Source organism: Maylandia zebra, linkage group LG14 (genome assembly GCF_041146795.1).
Source record: "Maylandia zebra isolate NMK-2024a linkage group LG14, Mzebra_GT3a, whole genome shotgun sequence".
NCBI classification, from domain to species: domain Eukaryota; kingdom Metazoa; phylum Chordata; class Actinopteri; order Cichliformes; family Cichlidae; genus Maylandia; species Maylandia zebra.
Window position 1 is genome coordinate 1,057,336 of NC_135180.1, and position 5,114 is coordinate 1,062,449.

General features: G+C 41.7%; 1 long non-coding RNA gene across 2 annotated transcripts; it reads left to right on the forward strand.

Annotated features, from left to right (window-relative positions):
* Positions 1-1,702: 1,702 nt before the first annotated feature.
* LOC143421913 (uncharacterized) lies at positions 1,703-4,114 on the forward strand. Of its 2 annotated transcripts, XR_013101512.1 has the most exons (4): positions 1,703-2,062; positions 2,401-2,502; positions 2,606-2,722; positions 3,047-4,114. It is a non-coding gene; the product is annotated as an uncharacterized LOC143421913 (long non-coding RNA). The 2 variants fall into 2 exon arrangements; XR_013101511.1 differs by having other exon boundaries at positions 1,703-2,502.
* The last annotated feature ends 1,000 nt before the right edge of the window (positions 4,115-5,114 follow it).

Here is a 5,114-nt window from a genome sequence, read left to right on the forward strand (position 1 = left end):
ACAGGCTGATCTGCAGGCCCAGCTCTGTTCTGCCCTCTGGACCCAGTGGAGGTGGTGAGTGACAGGAGAACGGCGGCTAAGCTGTCATCCCTGATGGACAACATCTCCCACCCCATGCAGCAGACTGTGACAGCACTGAGCAGCTCCTTCAGTGGGAGACTGCGGCACCCACGGTGTGGGACGGAGAGATTTCGCAGGTCTTTCCTCCCCACTGCTGTCAGACTCCACAACAAAGCCTCCAACTGATCAAACACATCCACACATGTGCAATAAGACTAAGTGCAAAACCCTCTGACAAAGTTGTATTTTTACTCAGTTGTATACAGCATTTGTATTCTATTTTTATCCTATTGTATATTTTATTCTCTACTGTACATAGTTGTGTACAGTATTTTATTCTTATTGTATTCTAATTTTTGCTTCATAACTTTTGCACTGTCCACTTCCTGCTGTGACAAAACAAATTTCCCACGTGTGGGACTAATAAAGGTTATCTTATCTTATCTTATTATCAAAACATGCTAAAGAAGTATAATTTAGTAGTCAGAAACTTAAAGATTTTAAATTTCAGATATACACTACCAGTTGGGATGGCTGTAGCTCAGGCAGTAGAGCAGGTCGTCTACTGATCGGAAGGTTGGTTGTTTGATTCCTGGCTTCCCCAAGTCTGCATGCCGAATATCCTTGGGTAAGATATTAACCCCAAATTAATATCTAATTAATTTGTAACAAGTACATGTACTTGTTACAAGTACATGTACTTGTAACAAGTACATGTACTTGTTACAAGTACAGTACTTAGTGCGTGTTACTGCCCATCTCTGGTGATAGGCGGCTCAGTGGTCGTAGTGAGCAAGTCTCAGTTTCAGCTGTGAGGAGAAGACTTCAAGCTGCAGGTTTGACAGGACGAGCTGCAGCAAGAAAGAAGACGTCAGAATAAGATAAAAAGAGGCTCGTCTGGGCCATGAAACATTGGACTACTGAAGACTGGAAGAAGGTTTTATGGACTGATGAATAGTTACTTCAGTTTCACGATTTACAACCTGAAGAGGTGATAAAGTGATAGATCTTTCAGCCCAATTCTACTTTTTCTGCATAATCCATCATACAAAATGTAATCAAATGGAAAAGTCTCTTTTTAAAACTTGTTTTATTAGTTTTAATCTTTTAACTTTATGCATCAAGCAAAGATTTAATTATCTGCAACATTCTCTGACTGGAAGAAATTAGTTTAACATTTAAACCTATTTTCTGCACATTCCAGCACATAAAATAAAATATTTTTGTGTTTACACTCAGTCTTTCAAATAGATGCAAGTAAAACACAGCAGAAAATAAATAAAGTCAAAGACTCAGCGGTCCTGTTGCTCTATTTTCACCTGTAAAGCAGGAGTGGGGTAGGCGGAGGGTTACCCTGGTGCAGGTGTGCTGCGGTCAGTGGAAGAATCCGCGAGTTTCTCTGTGAGTTTCCCATTACGTCGTAGCTACTCGGTGCTTGTTGGAAGTTTAGGGGTTTTTTCGCTGTAAAAAGAAGTTTTCTTCCCACGCACAACGGACACTAATGTTTTTGTCACTTTTTATGGAATCAAACTCAAAGTAAGGTCAGTGCTTCCACGCTTTAAACGCTGCACGCTCATACTCTCTCTGCACTCGATATATGATCCATTGTTGATCTGCACACAGCTGTTGTCACTAACGTCGCACTCGCTTACGTCACTGTCATGAGACATTCTCGCAAAAAAATCACGGTTTTAGTAACGCAGTAACGCAGCGTTCCTACGGGAAAGTAACGGTAATCTAATGACCGATTTTGCAATAGTAATCCCTTACTTTACTCGTTACTTGAAAAAGTAATCGGATTACAACGCGTTGCTGCCCATCTCTGTCCACGACATGTGAAGACTCCTTGTTTATGTGAACTTGAATCTGTCACCACTGCAGTTTATTTCTGTGATATGATGTTGCTGTAGTAAAAGCTGTGCTCACCAACTGATGTGCTGAGAGGCACAAACACAGAGACAGTCAGCTGTCAGAGGCTTAAGGAGGCCGGCAGCATCCAAAGGTGAGGAATGTTTCACTCATGGTTTAATTTGCAGATCTTTGAAGCCTGTGATATACCGCCTATTGAAAAAATGAACTGGTCACATTTAAAACTGAAATATTAATTAACGACATCTTCAGCATCATTCCTGCCACGCTGTCAAGACCTGAACCTAAATCAGGTTGCTGGTCACATGGTGGATATTACAGGGTTAATAATTTGTGATGGTTATGATTAACGTCTTGTGAGAGGTCAGTTGTGTCCGAGTAAATGATGTTTGGGCTTTCCTGATTTCGGGGACTTCTGCCTGGTTGTTGTTGTCATGAACACGTCTCAGGTTAACTGCAGTTTATTTACAGTGTGCGATGATCAGACCTTACACGGCGGTGACGATCCCAGGCTCCCACACAGACACGCGTGGCTCTCCGACAGTTTCCGAAAACTAGAAGGCAAGAATCTAGGTGAGGTCCCGGCATTGCACAAAACCCAGCGCACCGTACACACACACACAGACAGAGAGAAATGGCAGGTCCACACAGTGACCACTGTTTTTCCCCACCGAAGGTTTCAAGCATGCATTTCCATGCTGTGGGAATGATTTGATGCTTGGTGCTTTCAGGAGCTTTCAAGATAATGTGTTATTCTGACGAATGGAAGTCTGCAAAGTGCAGCACATGTGAGGTTAGTCCTATAGTGCACTTACCAAGCTAATGACCAGTCACTAACATATGTTCTTTTCCAATACACACACACACACACACACACACACACACACACACACACACACACAGAGTGTGTGTGTCTCAGCTGTCCAGAGAACAAATGATCCTTCTTCTTTTTTCCCAGAACACAGAATCAGGTCCGATACAGAGGCCGGTGCTTAAAAACAAGACAGCACACCTATATATACAAGCTATATGATATATTTGTAGACACAGACGACCTTTTGAACTGACAAAAAAATTAGTGTACCATATCATTCATCTTACTTTATCATCTCTTTAGATCATGTCTTCAGAGTTCCAGAGGACAGCTACCAAATGAAAGATCAACACTTGGAATCAACTCCAGATCTTCAATCTGCTTGATTTGTCTTAAAATAATGTGGAAGTGCAGATGGCTGCCACTCCCTGAGCCTGGCTCTGCTGGAGGTTGTATGCTGTTAAAAGGGTTTTTGAAGAACAGGACCAGGTCTGGCACCACTCACAGCTGAGTCTTCAACTTTTGGGACATGAAAACAGCAACAAATTGTCAATAAAAACGAGTCTTTGCCATCTTATTACAGCAGCTATTGGTTTGCAGCTGAATTGATTAAGTTTGTCAAAATGTGACAATAAACTGTGATAAACAACTTCAGTTGCTGTTGCAGACATGTTGTTGTCTACATACACAGAAATTCCCATTGGCTTCTTATATTGAGCCAGAACCTCATATTCTTAAAACAGACTTTCTTCCATAAATAGTAACATAGTTGCACAGCTGCAGGATGACGCAGAGATCTTCAAACCTTTGCCCACCTGTCTGAGAATACCTGTCTAGTGTTGGACACTGTTTGTCTCTGTAGATATATGAAGCATGGACGATGCGGAAGTGCTTTAAACCTGCATTGCATCTGGCAATAGCTGTGGTTGACCTCTGGTTCTGTAGATGGGAAAGCTGCTTTCTGTCCTGACCTCTGTCAATAATTTCCTGCTTAGTTTCTGGGCTTGGTCCCTCGTTTTGAACGCAAACTAAAGTCTGTGTGTAAATATCGGTCCTTCCCTTTATCTGTGGGATTATCTGTGGTATGAAGCAACATGCTCACTGGCTCATTAGTAATTAGTTAATAAGCGTGTAGTTTCACAGTCAGACCCAACCCAACTTATCACATCTGTTTTTTAACCTAGATTGTGAGAAAAGCAGCTCTCAAGAACCCATCTGTTATACTGTTTGTCATTTCATCTTGAAGAAGAACAGCTCACCAACGAGCTATGAGGAACTTACTGAGGAACACCCATTTGTGGGTTTCATTTGTAAAGCTGTAGTTCTTTCTTACTGTACGTAGTCCTGCACGTGTCTTTTTACCTTAAAGGTGTAACCTATGGGCTCACAGAAGCTCACAGTTAATGATTGCTCTCTCACACACCTGAAGCTGTTCTTTGAATGACTCGGACGTTCTGCCTGTAACGATGTTTGAAAGTTTGCTGTGATCGATCCCTGCTTATTAGCACTGTTTGGATACAGGACAGCTCACATCTGACACAGCACAAACAGCTTCAGCTGAATTCACTGGCGCCTGCTTCGTACCGCTTCGGGTTACACAGAAGCCCTTCCTCTAAAGGAAGCGAGAGCGTGGCTTGAATCCATCAATCTGAAGGATGCGAGCTGTGACTGTGGGGTTCACGGTGAAGACTTCAGCCACAAGAATGTTTTGGTCTCGTTTGTTCGCTTGTTTCAGAGTGAAGCACTGAAGGGCTGAAGTAGAGCCGAGAGCACAGCCACATGTGTGAGTTCAGCATTGTGTGTTTTTAATGAAACCTTTACAGGATGCATTCAGCAGCACTTATTTACAATGAATGTATTTATATTCGTGTTTTTCAACATAGTTAAAACAAACTCTTGATCCTGTTTAACCAGTTTGCACAAATAAAGATGATGATCCAGAAATGCTCATCTTTTCAGATCCTTCACTCAAACTATTTTCAGATGTAATGTTTTTCTGTGGAAAAGCATGTACAGTGTCGGCCCTGAAATCTGTCCAGCAGTCTTTGAAATCAGACGTGCTGAAACTTTTGACCAACTTCAATCGCTTATCAAACACAACACCAGTTTTCGAGTTGTGTTAAATGTTCAACAAAAGGCTTTTCATGATCTTCAAAGGCTATTTAATAGGATGGACAATTAGTTAACTGTCTATTAATCACTTGTCATCTCCAAAGCAGGTTCTGCGTATTGGTGCCTCATTCTTATTTTAGTTCTAATAAATGCAGGAGTGCATATACTTTATTGATCTGTCAGATAATTGCAGTGAGACGCTCCATCCCAGCAAAAACGGATGAAACACTGTTATTTTCCTGTTATCTCAAACCACACA